This window comes from Pangasianodon hypophthalmus, chromosome 18 (assembly GCF_027358585.1).
Source record: "Pangasianodon hypophthalmus isolate fPanHyp1 chromosome 18, fPanHyp1.pri, whole genome shotgun sequence".
NCBI classification, from domain to species: domain Eukaryota; kingdom Metazoa; phylum Chordata; class Actinopteri; order Siluriformes; family Pangasiidae; genus Pangasianodon; species Pangasianodon hypophthalmus.
The window spans coordinates 20,158,953-20,177,650 of NC_069727.1; the positions used below are offsets into that span (position 1 = coordinate 20,158,953).

The window sequence follows — 18,698 nt, forward strand, 5'->3', positions numbered from 1 at the left end:
ACTAGGATTGCTTTCTTTCATCTCAGAAATATTGCTAAAATAAGAAATATATTGTCACTACACATTGCAGAAAGATTAGTTCATGCTTTTGTTACCTCTAGGTTGGATTATTGTAATGCCTTACTGTCTGGATGCTCCAGTAGATGCATAAACAAGCTCCAGTTAGTCCAGAATGCAGCAGCAAGAGTCCTTACTAGAATCAGAAGATATGATTGGCTCCCAATCAAATTTCATATTGATTATAAAATACTGCTGTTGACCTATAAAGCACTAAATGGTCTCACGCCACAGTACCTGAGTGAACTTTTGGTCTTTTATGATCCACCACGCCTACTCAGATCAAAAGGTGCAGGCTATTTGTTTGTACCTCGAATAATGCATGCTACAGCTGGGGGTAGAGCTTTCTCTTACAAAGCCCCACAGTTGACCCATCCTGATGCCCTACTTCTGGATGGAGTTCTCATCGGTTGAGTTTGCTCGCTGCTGCTGGGGGTGGCCCCATATGGACGGTCTGAAGAACCATTTGGTTTGCTGGGGATAGTCCCACCTGGGGGCTGTGGAGATGGCTTGGGGATCACATATTGGGAGCTGTACTGTAATGGCCTGGGACTGTGATTGCTGTAGTAGCTTTCGTGCTGCGGTTGCCACGAACACCTTCGTACTCAGGACTCCATCAGTGGACAGTGGATAGATTTTAACCAACCGGACTTCTTGCAAAAACTATAATGAATTAATTGGTTGCACAATTGCACTATTTGTCCATATAGTACACAATAATAGAAGAGATTTATTTATAATTGCACTATCCATTGCGCCCAGATGAGGCTGGGTTCCCTTTTGAGCCTGGTTCCTCTCAAGGTTTCTTCCTCATATCATCTCAGGGAGTTTTTCCTTGCCATCGTCACCTCTGGCTCGCTCATTAGGGATAAATTCACATATTTACAATATATTTTTTTGTGAATCCATTTATTTCTGTAAAGCTGCTTTGTGACAATGTCCATTGTTAAAAGTGCTATACAAATAAAATTGAATTGAATTGAAGAGTCACAGCAATACTGATGTTGATATAATAAAAATTTTAAGTAAATTTACACAACAATGTAAAAACCTGTTTATGCTTTTTCATTAAACAAATAAGCAGTCTGAATAATTTGGGAATGCACTTCAAGTACTACTTAGTGCTCCGGCGAGCAATGTAAAAGGGGCACAACAGCATAGTGTCATTATTACATGAAGGCTTACATTATTTTCCTTTTTGGTGGCTTTAGTGTCTCATTCGAAGCTTCTGAGATCTGTCTGCTGCTCGGCCAGTGGAAGCTTACTTTATGCTTGACTATAATTTTCTGTCAGTGATCAGCCAAAAAGAGTAATGTTAAGTAATTAATCTTGTAGACCTAAATATGACCACTTTATCATGGAATGCATATATTTATATATATTGTACTTGCTGTATATAAATTCATTCAAGTGTGCTATTATACTTCTTTTAAACTAAAAATAAATGAGTATACTTTTTATGTACTTCTCAGAGATATACTTAATAAAATTATACTTAAGTATACTTGGCTTGTACTGACAAGTATACAGAAAAGTATAATTAAGTATTCTAAGTATACTTGGCTTGTAGTTGTGTTTATTCTTTTGATAGAATAGCTTATTAAACACTTTTTTCACACATACTGGCTTCTTTGAGGTAGTACTCCAGCATATGTTTTACACATTATTTTATAAACTTACAAGATCAAGTTTGTAGTAACAAGTCAGCTTTTGGGTGGAATAGCTTAGAGTAAATATTACATGGGTGGAACTGAACATAAATGCTTGTAACCTCTTCCAAGGGGATGCTAGAAGTGGCTAAGTTCTCCTACAGTGATCTCTTCTAGGTAAGGGAAATGAGGGTGGACCTTGCGATGGCTTTATTGGATACTGTTGCTGGCAGGTTCTCGGAGGAAGGCCTGTTGGAACTAAAGGGACAGATTTCCCTGGAGGAGGTGGAGAGAGCTATGCTGTCCCTGAGGACGGGCATAGCCCTTGGTGGGGATGGCTTACCATTGGCTTTGTTAAGTTTGGATCGGGAGAAGGCCTTTGATCGTGTCTCACATGTGTATCTCTTTGAGCTGTTGGGATAGGCTTTGGTCCCCACTTCATCGCTATGGTACGACTGCTATATGCAGGTGCAGTCAGCCATGTTGTAATGAACGAGCACTGCTCTGGGCTGATCGAAGCGAGGAAGGGTCAGGTGGGGATGTCTGCTGTCACCTTTGCTCTGTGTCTTGTACTTAGAGTCTTTGGCAGAGCAGCCGAGAAGGGGGCCTGCCTTTCAAGGATTGCATATCCCTGGTGCAGGAGGGACTAGGGCCAAGGTGTTGGTGTATGCTACGCATTTGCTTGGCTGGGACGAGGACTTCTGTGCGTTCGAGATTTTGGGGGTTTTCTTCTGGAGGAAAGGCAGTGCCCCAAAATATTGGGACATTGCCCTCAGGAAGGTGTAAGCCAGGGCCGAGAGCTGGGGCAGAAGAGGCCTCTCCCTTATGGGAAGAGTTGTTGCGGCGATTTCCGACCTGCTGGCAGGCCTTAACCCTCTGGCCTTCGTCTTTGTAATGGGAACGCACCTGGAGCGCAGCATGTTTACATTCTTTTGGAGGGGGTGAGGAGTGAGCAGGTCGCCCATGTTAGGATTTACATGGTGCGGGAAAAAGGTGGAAGGGGAGTGGCTTGCTCTCCCCTCAAGACTATGAAGATATTTGTGGCCTTCCTAGCCAAGTTGGTAAGGGGATCGGAGGGCCATATGTCGCTGTTCTTGAAGTTCTGGCTTGGCTGTGCTTTCCGGACAGTGATCTTGCCATGGTCGACCGACCACCCATGGCATTACCAGAAGGCGGCCGAGTTCATTCGCGGCCAGCCCTGGTGTTTGGTGGACAGCCTCGTGTAAGGATCTGCAATGGCTGGGGGCTTTGGGATGTCTTCCGGTCAGGGTTCAGTGAGGGGGGAAAGTGGGGAAGGGATTGTGAGAGCAGGCGTAAGGGTTGGAGAGTTAGGAGGTTTTTCAGGGATAACAGTAGAAGGGGCACCTTTGTGGCCCCAGGAAAATGTGCAAGGGAGGCCAGGGAGTTAGACATGGGATCTTTATTTATCTTCCTTTACTTGGTGAGAATTTATTTCTTTATTTAAATTCTACTTCCCCTCAGCCTTATTGATCTTCTTTGTGGTTATTTGATGTTGTTTGCTGCCTTAGTTTTAAATTGTGTTAACATGTATGTACATAAATTGTGTGTGGGTGTGTGGAGGGGTGGAATGTAAATAGTTTTGTCACTACTGCATGTTGGTGTATTGGTGGTGGGAAAGGCTGTGTGGAAATGGTGGGAATGTGGGGGGAGGGGTAAGGGGAAAATATTTTTTGTCTCACGTGTAAGATGGGAAAGTTTTCTTTTGGTATTGCAGCTATATATGTGTGTTTACATATAGCTTGGTTGTTTCATGGGTCTGATTAGTTGAATTAGTATGGTATGAATTTTTGTTTGTATTCATGTATTTGAAGAATGGTTTTAATAAAAAAGGGAGCAAGGAGCTGGAAGAGGGGCTTGCTCTGTCCGCTCCACGCATCGACCTGGTATTGCAGTACCTCCAGGAACGGTGCATCTTCTCGAAAGAAAGAAAGAAAGAAAGAAAGAAAGAAAGAAGCTGTTTTTTTTCTTTGGGGAGGGGCAGCCACATCCCTGGCTAGTAATTGTTCTGCCATCCCTCATGCCATCCCTCTGCCATTTGCAAAAAACAGATGTAATTTGCAAATGTTTCATCTGTGCTTAGTGAGAAAGGAGGGAGCATAACAGGTTTTAATACAAACTATAGCCCATTGCTAAATGTAAACAAATCCTACACCTATAGCTTCTGCTCTGCCTGTTTAGCTATCAAGGTGCACGAGGCCGGCGCAAGCCACCTCACCCTAGGCCAGTCTTCTAGACTTCCAGAAGTGTTTCGGAGGCCTGGTCCTACTCCCCGTATAGCTCAGGTTTCTCTTCATTCACGCATAAATCTTTCGCCTTTTACTAAAGATTTCCGTGGAGAGGAACGTTGATGAGTTCAACTTATTTTTGTGGGCTTTGCTGTAGCAAAGCTGTATCTGTGTCTGACAAAAAAAGATTGACAGCTATCTGTTAGGGGTGGAGTCTGCCTACCATGTATATGTGTCTGACAAAAGAGATTGACAGCTATCTGTTGGGGGAGGAGTCTGGCTACCATTCTGGAGTCACCGCTTTACTGTGGGGTGTTCTTCAGGCCAGAGGAAAGAACAGGTTATCGCTTCTCGGCCTTTTGGCTAAGATCAAGTGTATCTTAATGCCTGCAGAAGGCAATATTCGGCCGGCCCATGTGGTGCGGCTTCGTCATTCCGTCAGGGTGGAGCTCCGATCGGATGCTGCGTCGGATGTGAAGAAGCGGTTTGGCTGGGACTGGGTTGTGCTCCGGATTCTGCGTGATCTTGGTGGGCTGTCGGCGTCAAAGGTTTTCTGTCTGCAGGACTTTGTTTCTTCTGGTTTTCTGGATATTACCATTTTTTCGTTGAAGGACTGCTCTGCCTTTTTTGACCAGTGCTCCCGGGAACCTGAGCAGGAGGTGCTTCAAGGTCTGCGCTTGGTCCCGCTCTTCGCACTGGATGAGGTCCCCGTCACGGTGCACTTCTACAATCCGTTTGTGGCAGATGAGGACATTAGGGCGTTCCTAGGCCGCTACTGCTTCTCTGTGTCTGCAGGAGAGAGAGTCCGGGGGAGATTTGGGATTTGGAATGGCAAAAGGAGGTTCCTGGTGAAGCTGAGAGTCGACCCAACAGCTCCTGGGGGCCTTCTCCACCCTCCGGGGAGCTTCTCCATCGGCCCTCACAGAGGCTTCCTCCATTACCCTGGCCAGCCTCTCTACTGCCGGAGGTGCGGAGCACCGAAGGCCTGCAGTCTCTGTGGAAGTGAAGAACATCTCTACCGCCGCTGCCCTTCGCGGAAAGGTACTTATGCTAGTCTCTTCGATGAGGAGTTCCGCGAGGGGCAGAGGAAAGCGGGGCCTGGTCATGGAGAGGCAGAGCCAGCTGGAGCAGACAGTCCAGAGAACAAGCAAGGGAGAAAACACCCAGTGGAGCCAGCCCAAGAAGCCCAGACATTGGCGAATGAGGCAGCAGGTGTCCTGCAGGCAGAGAGGAACCGGAGGAGGCACAGGAGAAGCCAGCTCTGGAGTCGGGCCCAGGTGGGAGCTCATGGACCCCCATGAGCTGGGCGGATGCTCTGGATTGTCTGGAGGCCGCCCCCACTCCAGCCCAGCCTGATTGGGCGGCAATGCACTTCGCTGACGTCACTGAACACTCAAGTGAGGAGGAAGAGTCTGCTATGGTGGCGGAGCCCTACAAGACCCGCCAGACTAAGGCTGCGGATTCGGTGTCTGAGGAACGGGACCCGAAAAGGTCTCGGGTGGGGGAGAGGCGAGAGTTTGATCTCGTCCCTCCTGGGGAGGCGCGGGCAGGACTGAGGACTGCAGGTGAGGGGGTGCAAGGGGGCCGGGAGTGGCCTCCCTTGCTGGCTCAGGATAAGGACAGAGGGGATAACGGGCTTGGGGAGGAGGGGGTAGGGGAAGAGGAGGGATGGACCCAGGTGGTAGAAAGACGGGTCAGGAATGCTGGGGAGGGGGTAGAGGGAGGGGGAATATTAGAGGACAGGATGAGGGGGGTAGCTAAGGGGCTTAAAACCCCAACAGGTGGGGTTTTAACTGGACTCGGGAGGTGGGGTGGGGATTCGGTTGGGGAGAGGGGGAGGATGTGGGGTTGGGAGAGGGGCTTAGGTAGAACGAGTCAGGGAACAAAGTGGGGGGAGGGGCAGGAATGGCAGGCACGCATGGTTTGTGTTTTGGGCTGAGGGTTTTGGTTTTGTTGTTGTTTTTGTAATAATGCTTTTGTTGTCTTTTGGTTCCTTAAATGTGAGGGGAATTAAACAGCCCCTGAAGAGGGCTGCTGTGTTTTTGTGTTTACATTCTGTCCCTTTTGATTTGCTTTTTTTACAGGAGTGTCATTTAAGTTCGGAAGCCGAGGGGAATGAGTTTTCCAGGGGGTGGGATTTGGGGCCTGCTGTGTGGGGGGTAGGGAGCGGGAGGGGGGATGGGGTGGGAATTTTGTTTAAGGGTTTTGATTGGGAAATAGGGTATGTGGTGTCAGTGGTTCCAGGGAGGGTGTTATGTGTGGATGGGGTGTGGAGGGGTTTGAAGTACAGGGCCATTGGGGTTTATGCTCCGTGCAGGGGGGGGCAAAGGCAGGGTTTTTTTCGCCTGTTGGAGCCACTCCTCGGCACAAATAGGTTCTTGTTAGTAGGGGGGGATTTTAATATAGATATAGAAGCAGAGGGAGGAGGGGAGCTGGCCCGGGTGATGGCGGGAGCAGGCCTGGTGGACGTGTTTAGGGTGGTCGAGCCGCGGGCCTCTGGCCATACCTGGAGGAATTCCAGGGGCGACACTGCGCGGCTCGACTTCCTGTTTGTAGCGGATAAGGCAGAGGTGCAGTCGTGCTCGCTGAAACCCTTTTGGGCCTCCGACCATTGCATGGTGGTCGGAAGTATTCAGGTAGAGGTGGGGCTGAGAGGACGGGGTCTTCGGCGGTTAAATGTGACCGTGCTGCGGGACCCCTCCTTTTGTAGGGTGTTTCGCCACCTCTACGCCGGGTGGCGCCGCATGAGAGGTCTTTACACCACACAGAGTGAGTGGTGGGAAGACCTCAAGAGGAGGATTGCCATCCTGGGCCGCTGGTGGGGGCAGGAGATGGCGAGGAGGAAGAGGGAAAAGGCTAAAGTGTGGTCCAAGAGACTGCATGAGGCCTGGAAAGACAGGGATCACGGGCGGCTCAGGGACGCTTGTGAGGCTTTACGAGCCCACTACGAAGCTGAGGCCCGGAGTTATTTTGTCCAGGCCGGGAAGGAGGCGCTCGAGCAGGACGAGCGACCGACACGCTACTTTTTTAGTAGCGTGAGAAGCCAACAGCGAAAGTCGCACATCGAGGGCTTGAAGCGAGGCCCTCGGTTGGCGACCTTGATCGAGGAGATGCTAGAAGTGACTAGATCCTTCTATTGCGATCTCTTTAGTGCAAGGGATACGAGGGATGACTGCGCTGCGGCTTTTTTGGACGCTGTCGCCGACAAGGTGCCGGTCGATAGCAGAGCGGTGCTAGAGAGAGAGATCTCTCTAGAGGAGGTGGAGAGAGCCATGCTCTCCCTGAGGACTGGTGTTGTTCCTGGTGGGGACGGCCTGCCGGCAGAATGGTACCGCGCGTTCTGGCCGCTTGTAGGTCCGGACCTGCTGGCAGTCTACAGGGAGGCAATAGGGTGTGGAGCTCTACCTCCGTCAGCAGTGGTGGGGCACATCACCCTCCTGTTTAAAAAGGCGACAGGACTGACTTGGCTAATTGGAGACCGATCACGCTGTTGACGGTCGATTATAAGATCTTGGCCAAATTACTGGTCCTGCGTCTGAGAGAGGTGATGGCCCAGGTGGTCCACCCCGATCAGACCTGTGGGGTGCCCGGGCGGACGTGTGGTATGAACCTGGCGCTGGTCAGAGATGCACTAGCATGGGCTGATCAGCGCCGGGTGCCGTTGGCACTATTGAGTTTGGATCAAGAGAAAGCCTTCGATCGCGTTTCTCACGCGTTTCTGTTTTCGCTCTTGGAGCGGATGGGCTTTGGTCCAGGCTTTATCGCCATGGTCCGACTGCTGTACGCAGGGGCGGTCAGCCGCGCCGTCTTGAACGGGCACTGCTCTGGGCTGATTGAGCAGAGTGGAGGGGTGAGGCAGGGTTGTCCGCTGTCGCCTTTGCTCTATGTCCTGTACCTGGAGCCACTGGTGGAGCGATTGAGAAGGGAACCTGCATTCCAGGGACTCCACATCCCTGGCGCAGGAGGGACAAGGGCCAAGGTGTCGGCGTATGCCGACGACGCAACTTTGTTCCTTGGCCAGGACGAGGATTTTGGTGTGGTGGGGCGCATCCTGGAGGCGTTCTCTGAGGCCACCGGGGCGCGCGTCAACCGTGGGAAGTCTGCGGTCCTGTATGCAGGAGCGTGGGCTGGAAGATCCGACGTTCCGGGGGGGGTTCTCTCTGTGCCAGGATGGGCTCAGGATTTTGGGAGTTGTCTTCTGGAGGGAGGGCAGTTCCCAAAAGAACTGGGACATCGCCCTGAGGAAGCTTCAGGCCAGGGCTGAGAGCTGGGGCAGAAGGGACCTCTCCCTTACCGGAAGGGTAGTAGCGGCAAACTCGGACCTGCTGGCAGGCCTTAACCATCTGGCCTTTGTCTTCCCTGTCCCATTTGTAACAGGAAGGCGCCTAGAGCGTGCCCTATTTACATTCATTTGGGGGGGGAGAAACGAGCAGGTTGCCCGTGTCGCAATGTACGCGGAGCGGGACAAAGGGGGAAGGGGTGTGGCTTGCATTCCCCTCAAGACCATGGCGATGTACGTGGCCTTCTTAGCCAAGTTGGTGAGGGGATTGGAGGGCCACATGTCGTCGCTGTTTGTGAAGTTCTGGCTTGGCTTTGCTTTGTGGACAGTGATCCCCTGGAAGGGGACCTCGCCATGGTCGACCGACCGCCCGTGGCATTACCAGAAGGCGGCCGAGTTCATTCGCGGCCAGCCCTGGTGCTTGGTGGACGGCCTTGTGCTGGACCACCGTAAGTTATATAAGAAGTGGAGGGACCGCTGTGCAGCCCATTCGGGTGAGACCCTCCCCCAAGTGCCGGGGGTCGAGTGGGCAGCTCTGCAGCCCACCTGGCTGGACGGGGCCAGCAAGGATCTGCACTGGCTGGGGGCTTTGGGGCGTCTTCCGGTCAGGGAGCGTCTCTACCATCACGGCATAAGCCGTACGCCCCTATGCCCGGTCGGGTGCGGGGGCGAGGAGACGGTCGAGCACGCCCTGTGGTCGTGTCCCGTCGCGGCACGGTTCTGGAGAAGAGTCTCAGAGTGGTGGTCTGCCGAAGGGGGAACGGACATAAACCGCGACCTCGTGCTGTACGGCAGGGGACTGAAGCGCATGGGACCGGAGATGGCGAAGCCTTTGTGGCAAGCCGTCTCGGTGGCGAAGTGCGTGTTGTGGGGCGCGAGATGCGAATGCATCCGGAGCCTGACTCCGCGCGTCCACCAGGACAACCTGCTTTACGTGTTCAGGGCCAGGCACGAGAGGTTTAGGAAGTTCAGTGAGGGTGGGGGGAGTGGGGAAGGGATTGTGAGAGCAGGGATAGGGGGTGGAGAGGGAGGAGGTTTTTCAGGGATTACTGTAGTAGGGGCACCATGGTGGCCCCAGGAAAATGTGCAAGGGAGGCCAGGGAATTAGAATTGCTAATTTGTTTCTTTTTTTAGTTTTTACCATTCTTTGGCCTTATTGACTTCTCGCCGTGATTTAGTTGATGGTTTTTGCTGCCTGATTTTTGTAATTGTGTTAACATTTATGTGAATAAATTGTGGGTGGGTGTGTTAGGGGTTATGTGAATAGTTTTTTGCCACTGCATTTTGGTGTGTTGGTGGTGGGAAAGGTTGCGTCCCTCTTTTGGGTTTGTGTGTAAGATCAAAATGTTTTCCTTTGGTACTGCAGTTGTGTGTGGGAATGTTGGGAATGTGTGGGGAGGGGGAAAGGGGAACATTTACATACAGCTGATTAGGTTTGATTATTTGAAATAGTATGGAGTGAATTTTTGTTTGTATTAATGTTTTTGAGAAATGGTTTAATAAAAAAAAAAAAAAAAAATCTGTTCTTATCAGTTTAATATCTGATACGTCCTCCATTCGAGGACTCTATATTAAACGGATTTTTAGAGCAGGGAGCTGGAAGAGGGGCTTGCTCCGTCCGCTCCACGCATTGACCTGGTATTGCAGTACCTCCAGGAACGGTGCACCTTCTGAAAAGGTTCAAAGGAAGAAAGAAAAAAAGAAACTAGGTTTTTTTTTCTTTGGGGAGAGGCAGCCACATCTCTGGCTAGTCATTGTTCTGCCATCCCTCATTGTTCATATCGGCTCCTTCTCTGGGGCCACCACAAAGACCAGAACCATAGGAGTGGCTAGAAAGAAGTAAGGGAAGCCACTCCAACCCCACAGACAGTTCTAGGATGGCTTAAACACTGACTGAGTGGGTGGGTAATGGCTGTCTCTATAAGTGATTGGGAACTAGTAATCTGGCTCAGTGTAAGGTGACTTGAGCACCCCACCTCCAGCCTGACATCTTTTATAGCTCCCACAGAAGAAAAAGAGCAAATGGTACTTAAAAAAAGAAAAAAAAAAAAAAAAAAAAGATGTAATTTGCAAATGTTTCATCTGTGCTTAGTGAGAAAGGAGGGAGCACAACAGGTTTTAATACAAACTATAGCCCATTGCTAAATGCAAACAAATCCTACACCTATAGCTTCAGCTCTGCCTGTTTAGCAATCAAGGTGCACGAGGCCGGCGCAAGCCACCTCACCCTAGGCCAGTCTTCTAGACTTCCAGAAGTGTTTCGGAGGCCTGGTCCTACTCCCCGTATAGCTCAGGTTTCTCTTCATTCACGCATAACTCTTTCGCCTTTTACTAAAGATTTCCGTGGAGAGGAACGTTGATGAGTTCAACTTATTTTTGTGGGCTTTGCTGTAGCAAAGCTGTATCTGTGTCTGGCAAAAAAAAGATTGACAGCTATCTGTTAGGGGTGGAGTCTGCCTACCATGTATATGTGTCTGACAAAAGAGATTGACAGCTATCTGTTAGGGGTGGAGTCTGCCTACCATGTATATGTGTCTGACAAAAGAGATTGACAGCTATCTGTTGGGGGAGGAGTCTGGCTGCCATGTATGTGTGTCTGACAAAAGAGATTGACAGCTATCTGTTGGGGGTGGAGTCTGGCTACCATTCTGGAGTCACCGCTTTACTGTGGGGTGTTCTTCAGGCCAGAGGAAAGAACAGGTTATCGCTTATCGGCCTTTTGGCTAAGATCAAGTGTAGCTTCATGCCTGCAGAAGGCAACGTTCGGCCGGCCCAAGTGGTGCGGCTTCGTCATTCCGTGAGGGTGGAGCTTCGTTTTGATGCTGCAGCAGATGTGAAGAAGCGTTTTGGCTGGGACTGGACAGTTCTGAGGATATTGCGGGACCTGTGCGGAATTGCCCCATCGAAGATTCTCTGTCTTCAGGATTTTTCGTCTTCAGGGTTTCTGGATGTGAGTTTCGCCTCTTTTTCGGACTGCTCTGCTTTTTTCGTCCGGTGTTCATGCCAAGTCGATTTGGAAGTGCTCCATGGCCTCCGCTTGGTTCCTCTTTTTGTTATGGACGAGGTTCCAGTGACTGTCCATATGTACAACCCCTTCGTGGCTGAGGAGGACATCAAGGCCTTCCTTGGAAGGTATTGTTCATCTGTGTCTGCAGGGGAGAAGATCCGCGGCCGATTTGGGATTTGGAACGGCAAGCGGAGGTACCTGGTAAGGCTGAAGGTTGATCCGGCTGCTCCTGGGGGTCTGCTGCACCCCCCGGGAAGTTTCTCCATCGGTCCTCACCGGGGCTTCCTCCACTACCCCGGCCAGCCTTTGTACTGCCGCAGATGTGGGGGTCTTGGCCATACGAAGGAGGTTTGTACAGGACGTAGGTGTCGTCGGTGTGGAGCTGAGGACCACATGGCGGCGGAATGCAGGGCACTGAAGACTTGTAGCCTCTGTGGTAGCGAGGAACACTTATACCGTCGCTGCCCTTCGCGAAAAGGCACCTATGCCAGCCTCTTTACTGAGGACTTCTTAGTGGAGCAGGAGGAAGCGGGACCCGGTCATGGAGAGGCAGAGCCAGCAGAAGAGGCCAGATCGGCAGACAAGTCACCACAAGCGGGCCAGATGCGAGCGACGGAGGCAGTCAACAACCCGCAAAGCCCCCACGTTGGGGTCGTTGAAATGGCTGGTGGCCAGCCAGCGGAGGACGTCCAACCCGTGGAGGCAGCGTCGACCCCCACAGCATCTGCCCAGGCAGACCCTGCTCTGGATCCAGGCCCGACACAGGGCATCTGGACTCCCATGAGCTGGGCAGAGGCCCTGGACCACGTGGGGGTGGCCCCCACCCCGGCCCAGCTGGACTGGGTGGCCATGCAGTCTTCAGAAGGCTTGGAGAGGGGGGACTTGAGTCAGGATCAAGAGTCTAGGATGGTGGCGGAGCCCTACAAAAGCTGCCAGACCAGGCACGCGGACACAGTGGCTGATGAGCGGGGGCCAAAGAGGACTCGGAGAGAGGAGAGGCGGGAGTTTGATCTCGATCTCGTAGGTGGGGAGAAGGGTTTAAGGGAAAGAGATTTGGGAACCGAGCTGGGGGAGGGGAATATGCAGCAGGCATATGGGGTTTGTGTGTTGGGGTGGGGGTATGGGCTTTATTTTTCATTAAAATGTGCTTTTTCTCTTTTGGTTCTTTAAATGTGAGGGGTATGAAACAGCCGCTAAAGAGAGCTGCAATTTTTTTGAGTTTGCGTTCTGTGCCTTTTGATTTGCTTTTTTTACAGGAATGCCATTTGAGTTCTGAGGCTGAGGGAGGGGAATTTTCAAAGGGTTGGGATATGGGGCCTTCTGTTTGGGGGGTGGGCGATGGGAGGGGGGATGGGGTGGGGATCTTGTTCAAATCCTTTGACTGGGAGGTGGAGTCAGTGGTCTCAGTGGTGCCAGGGAGGGTTATCTGTGTTGATGGGAAGTGGAGAGGGGTAAGATTTAGAGCAGTGGGTGTATATGCCCCTTGCAGCCTAGGGCGGAGACGGGGCTTTTTTCGCCTGCTGGAACCACTCCTCTACACCAACAGGTTGCTGCTGGTGGGAGGGGATTTTAACATAGATTTGGATCGAGAGGGGGGAGGGGAGCTGGCTCAGGTGATGGCGGGAGCAGGCCTGGTTGACATGTACAGGGCGGTCGAGCCACAGGCCCCGGGCCATACCTGGAGGAACTCCAGGGGTAACACCTCTCGGCTCGACCTCCTGTTCGTGGCGGATAGCGTGACGGTGCAGTCGTGCCTTCTGAGGCCCTTTTGGGCCTCCGACCACTGCATGGTTGTCGGCAGCATCCGGTTGGAGGTGGGACGAAGAGGGAAGGGTTCGTGGAGGATGAACAGAGCCGTCCTGCAGGACCCTTCCTTCATTGAGGTGTTCCGTCACCTCTATGCTGGGTGGCGGCGATTCAGGATGCTGTATGACACGCGGATGGAGTGGTGGGAGGACTTGAAGAAGAGGGTTGCCATCTTATGTCTCTGGTGGGGACAAGAGATGGCGAGGAGGAGGAGGGAGAAGGCTAGGGACTGGGCCAGGGTGTTGCAGGAGGCCTGGCATTATGGAAATCAGGGGCGGCTCAGGGACGCGTTAGAAGCCACAAGCGGGGTTCGTATATGGAAGGCCTGAGACAGGGTGCTCAGGTTGTAACCTCAGCTGAGGGGATGCTAGAAGTGGCTAGGTCCTTCTATAGCGATCTCTTCGGGGTAAGGGAAACGAGGAGGGACCTTGCGACGGCTTTTTTGGACAGTGTGGCTGGCAGGTTGCCACGGGAAGATGCATCAGACCTGGAGGCTCTGATTTCCCTGGAAGAGGTGGAGGGTGCCATGCTCTCCCTGAGGACGGGCGTAGCCCCCGGTGGGGATGGTTTACCGGTGGAATGGTACCGGACATTCTGGCCACTGGTGGGCCCGGATTTGTTGGCCGTCTACGGGGAGGCTGTAGAGTACAGAGCTCTACCTCTTTCCGCTAAAGTAGGGCATATCACCCTTCTTTATAAAAAGGGCGACAGGGTCGACTTGGCAAACTGGAGGCCGATCACTTTGTTGATGGCCGATTATAAGATCCTGGCCAAGCTAATGGTCCTGCGCCTGAGGAAGGTGATGGCCAAGGTGGTTCACCCTGACCAGACCTGTGGGGTGCCTGGGAGGATGTGTGGCATGAACCTGGTGCTGATCAGGGATGCAGTAGCATGGGCTGAACAGCGCCGGGTACCATTGGCCTTGCTAAGTCTTGACCAGGAAAAGGCCTTCGATCGGGTCTCGCACGAGTTCCTTTTCGCGCTCTTGGAGCGAACAGGCTTTGGTCCTGGCTTCATCTCCATGGTCCGCCTGCTGTACGCTGGGGCGGTCAGCCGCGTCGTCATGAACGGGCACTTGTCCGAGCTGATCGTACAGCGAGGAGGGGTCAGGCAGGGATGTCCGCTGTCGCCTTTGCTCTACGTCTTGTACTTGGAGCCTTTGGCAGAGCGGTTGAGAAGGGAGCCTGCGTTCCAAGGGCTACATGTCCCAGGTGCAGGTGGGACAAGGGCCAAGGTGTCGGTGTACGCCGATGACGCGACGTTGTTTCTTGGCCGGGATGAGGACTTCTGTGCAGTGGGCCGCGTTTTGGAGGCCTTTTCAGAGGCCACCGGAGCACGCGTCAACCGCGGTAAGTCCGCGGTCCTGTATGCAGGAGCGTGGGCGGGAAGGACAGATGTCCCGGGGGGGTTCTCTCTGTGCCAGGATGGGCTCAGGATTTTGGGGGTTGTCTTCTGGAGGGAAGGCAGCGCCCAAAAGAATTGGGACATTGCCCTGAGGAAGTTGCAGGTCAGGGCCGAGAGCTGGGACAGAAGGGACCTCTCCCTTACGGGGAGAGTAGTGGCGGCAAATTCCGATCTGCTGGCAGGCCTTAATCACCTGGCCTTCGTCTTCCCCGTCCCGTTTGTAACGGGAAGGCGCCTGGAGCGTACCATATTTACATTCATCTGGGGGGGGAGGAGTGAGCAGGTTGCCCGCGTCAGAATGTACATGGAGCGGGAAAAAGGCGGGAGGGGAGTACTTTGTGCTCCCCTCAAGACCATGGCATTGTATGTGGCCTTCCTGGCTAAGTTGGTCAGGGGAACAGAGGGCCACATGGCAACACTGTTCGCGAGGTTCTGGCTAGGCTTTACCCTGCGGACAGTGATCCCCTGGAGGGGGACTACGCCATGGTCGACCGATCGCCCATGGCATTACCAGAAGGCGGCTGACTTTGTTCGCGACCAGCCCTGGTGTCTGGTGGACGGCCTCGTGCTGGACCACCGGAAACTGTATAGGAGATGGAGAGACTGCTGTGCGGCACAGACCAGTGTGACCCTACCCCGTATGTCAGCTATTGATTGGGCAGCTCTGCAGCCCAAGTGGCTGGACGGGGCCAGCAAGGATCTGCACTGGCTGGGGGCTCTGGGAAGTCTCCCGGTAAGAGAACGTTTGTACCGGCATGGCTCATGTCGCACGCCTCTGTGTCCGGTGGGATGCGGAGGTGAGGAGACAATCGAGCATGCGATGTGGTCGTGCCCCGTCGCGACCTCGTTCTGGAGACGGGTGTCAGAGTGGTGGTCCACTGAAGGGGGAGCGGCTTTGCACCGTGACCTCGTACTGTACGGCAGTGGGTTGAGGCGCATGGAGCCGGAGAGGGCGAGGCCGTTGTGGCAAGTCGTCTCGGTGGCGAAGTGCATTCTATGGGGCACGAGGTGCGAATGCATCCGGAGCCTGTTCCCACGGGTCGGCCAAGGAAACCTGTTCCGGGCATTCAGGGCCAGACTCTGCAAGGTAGGGCAAGGGGGAGATGGAGGACAGGGTATTGTAAGGGTAGGAGTGGGAGGTGTAGAGGAGGAAGGCTTCTCGGGGACTACAGTGCTAGGATGGCTTAAACACTGACTGAGTGGGTGGGTAATGGCTGTCTCTATAAGTGATTGGGAACTAGTAATCTGGCTCAGTGTAAGGTGACTTGAGCACCCCACCTCCAGCCTGACATCTTTTATAGCTCCCACAGAAGAAAAAGAGCAAAGTGCCTTAAAAAAAAACAAAAAAAAAACATGTAATTTGCAAATGTTTCATCTGTGCTTAGTGAGAAAGGAGGGAGCATAACAGGTTTTAATACAAACTATAGCCCATTGCTAAATGTAAACAAATCCTAAGATCAAGTGTAGTATCTGTTCTTATCAGTTTAATATCTGATACGTCCTCCATTCGAGGACTCTATATTAAATGGATTTTTAGAGCAGGGAGCTGGAAGAGGGGCTTGCTCCGTCCGCTCCACGCATCGACCTGGTATTGCAGTACCTCCAGGAACGGTGCACCTTCTGAAAAGGTTCAAAGAAAGAAAGAAAAAGACTGGGGTTTTTTTTTCTTTGGGGAGGGGCAGCCACATCTCTGGCTAGTCATTGTTCATATCGGCTCCTTCTTTGGGGCCACCACAAAGACCAGAACCATAGGAGTGGCTAGAAAGAAGTAAGGGAAGCCACTCCAACCCCACAGACAGTTCTAGGATGGCTTAAACACTGACTGAGTGGGTGGGTAATGGCTGTCTCTATAAGTGATTGGGAACTAGTAATCTGGCTCAGTGAAAAAAAAAAAAAAAAAAACATGTAATTTGCAAATGTTTCATCTGTGCTTAGTGAGAAAGGAGGGAGCATAACAGGTTTTAATACAAACTATAGCCCATTGCTAAATGTAAACAAATCCTACACCTATAGCTTCAGCTCTGCCTGTTTAGCAATCAAGGTGCACGAGGCCGGCGCAAGCCACCTCACCCTAGGCCAGTCTTCTAGACTTCCAGAAGTGTTTCAGAGGCCTGGTCCTACTCCCCGTATAGCTCAGGTTTCTCTTCATTCACGCATAAATCTTTCGCCTTTTACTAAAGATTTCCGTAGAGAGGAACGTTGATGAGTTCAACTTATTTTTGTGGGCTTTGCTGTAGCAAAGCTGTATCTGTGTCTGGCAAAAAAAAGATCGACAGCTATCTGTTAGGGGTGGAGTCTGCCTAACATGTATATGTGTCTGACAAAAGAGATTGACAGCTATCTGTTGGGGGAGGAGTCTGGCTGCCATGTATGTGTGTCTGACAAAAGAGATTGACAGGTATCTGTTGGGGGTGGAGTCTGGCTACCATTCTGGAGTCACCGCTTTACTGTGGGGTGTTCTTCAGGCCAGAGGAAAGAACAGGTTATCGCTTCTCGGCCTTTTGGCTAAGATCAAGTGTAGTATCTGTTCTTATCAGTTTAATATCTGATACGTCCTCCATTCGAGGACTCTATGTTAAACGGATTTTTAGAGCAGGGAGCTGGAAGAGGGGCTTGCTCCGTCCGCTCCACGCATCGACCTGGTATTGCAGTACCTCCAGGAACGGTGCACCTTCTGAAAAGGTTCAAAGAAAGAAAGAAAGAAAGAAAGAAAGAAAAAGACTGGGGTTTTTTTTTCTTTGGGGAGGGGCAGCCACGTCTCTGGCTAGTCATTGTTCATATCGGCTCCTTCTTTGGGGCCACCACAAAGACCAGAACCATAGGAGTGGCTAGAAAGAAGTAAGGGAAGCCACTCCAACCCCACAGACAGTTCTAGGATGGCTTAAACACTGACTGAGTGGGTGGGTAATGGCTGTCTCTATAAGTGATTGGGAACTAGTAATCTGGCTCAGTGTAAGGTGACTTGAGCACCCCACCTCCAGCCTGACATCTTTTATAGCTCCCACAGAAGAAAAAGAGCAAAGTGCCTTATGGTACTTAAAAAAAAAAAAAAAAAAAAAAAAAAAAAAACATGTAATTTGCAAATGTTTCATCTGTGCTTAGTGAGAAAGGAGGGAGCATAACAGGTTTTAATACAAACTATAGCCCATTGCTAAATGTAAACAAATCCTACACCTATAGCTTCAGCTCTGCCTGTTTAGCAATCAAGGTGCACGAGGCCGGCGCAAGCCACCTCACCCTAGGCCAGTCTTCTAGACTTCCAGAAGTGTTTCAGAGGCCTGGTCCTACTCCCCGTATAGCTCAGGTTTCTCTTCATTCACGCATAAATCTTTCGCCTTTTACTAAAGAGTTCCGTGGAGAGGAACGTTGATGAGTTCAACTTATTTTTGTGGGCTTTGCTGTAGCAAAGCTGTACCTGTGTCTGGCAAAAAAAAGATTGACAGCTATCTGTTAGGGGTGGAGTCTGCCTAACATGTATATGTGTCTGACAAAAGAGATTGACAGCTATCTGTTGGGGGAGGAGTCTGGCTGCCATGTATGTGTGTCTGACAAAAGAGATTGACAGGTATCTGTTGGGGGTGGAGTCTGGCTACCATTCTGGAGTCACCGCTTTACTGTGGGGTGTTCTTCAGGCCAGAGGAAAGAACAGGTTATCGCTTCTCGGCCTTTTGGCTAAGATCAAGTGTAGTATCTGTTCTTATCAGTTTAATATCTGATACGTCCTCCATTCGAGGACTCTATATTAAACGGATTTTTAGAGCAGGGAGCTGGAAGAGGGGCTTGCTCCGTCCGCTCCACGCATCGACCTGGTATTGCAGTACCTCCAGGAACGGTGCACCTTCTGAAAAGGTTCAAAGAAAGAAAGAAAGAAAGAAAGAAAGAAAAAGACTGGGGTTTTTTTTTCTTTGGGGAGGGGCAGCCACGTCTCTGGCTAGTCATTGTTCATATCGGCTCCTTCTTTGGGGCCACCACAAAGACCAGAACCATAGGAGTGGCTAGAAAGAAGTAAGGGAAGCCACTCCAACCCCACAGACAGTTCTAGGATGGCTTAAACACTGACTGAGTGGGTGGGTAATGGCTGTCTCTATAAGTGATTGGGAACTAGTAATCTGGCTCAGTGTAAGGTGACTTGAGCACCCCACCTCCAGCCTGACATCTTTTATAGCTCCCACAGAAGAAAAAGAGCAAAGTGCCTTATGGTACTTAAAAAAAAAAACAAAAAAAAAAAAACATGTAATTTGCAAATGTTT

The 18,698-nt window shown here is 51.4% G+C and overlaps 7 non-coding genes and 2 pseudogenes across 7 annotated transcripts; all 9 read left to right on the forward strand.

Annotated features, from left to right (window-relative positions):
- Positions 1-3,501: 3,501 nt before the first annotated feature.
- On the forward strand, positions 3,502-3,644 carry LOC113544672 (uncharacterized; annotated as a pseudogene).
- A 357-nt stretch (positions 3,645-4,001) lies between these two features.
- LOC117599661 (U5 spliceosomal RNA) lies at positions 4,002-4,116 on the forward strand. Its single transcript, XR_004580063.1, has one exon. It is a non-coding gene; the product is annotated as a U5 spliceosomal RNA (small nuclear RNA).
- Positions 4,117-9,705: 5,589 nt separating this feature from the next.
- LOC117599655 (U2 spliceosomal RNA) lies at positions 9,706-9,903 on the forward strand. The gene has a single exon (XR_004580059.2). It is a non-coding gene; the product is annotated as a U2 spliceosomal RNA (small nuclear RNA).
- A 614-nt stretch (positions 9,904-10,517) lies between these two features.
- Positions 10,518-10,632, forward strand: LOC128321590 (U5 spliceosomal RNA). Its single transcript, XR_008305184.1, has one exon. It is a non-coding gene; the product is annotated as a U5 spliceosomal RNA (small nuclear RNA).
- A 5,262-nt stretch (positions 10,633-15,894) lies between these two features.
- On the forward strand, positions 15,895-16,070 carry LOC128321387 (uncharacterized; annotated as a pseudogene).
- A 507-nt stretch (positions 16,071-16,577) lies between these two features.
- Positions 16,578-16,692, forward strand: LOC128321585 (U5 spliceosomal RNA). The gene has a single exon (XR_008305180.1). It is a non-coding gene; the product is annotated as a U5 spliceosomal RNA (small nuclear RNA).
- Positions 16,693-16,933: 241 nt separating this feature from the next.
- LOC128321330 (U2 spliceosomal RNA) lies at positions 16,934-17,124 on the forward strand. The gene has a single exon (XR_008304931.1). It is a non-coding gene; the product is annotated as a U2 spliceosomal RNA (small nuclear RNA).
- Positions 17,125-17,744: 620 nt separating this feature from the next.
- LOC128321586 (U5 spliceosomal RNA) lies at positions 17,745-17,859 on the forward strand. The gene has a single exon (XR_008305181.1). It is a non-coding gene; the product is annotated as a U5 spliceosomal RNA (small nuclear RNA).
- Positions 17,860-18,100: 241 nt separating this feature from the next.
- Positions 18,101-18,291, forward strand: LOC128321600 (U2 spliceosomal RNA). Its single transcript, XR_008305194.1, has one exon. It is a non-coding gene; the product is annotated as a U2 spliceosomal RNA (small nuclear RNA).
- Positions 18,292-18,698: the final 407 nt, after the last annotated feature.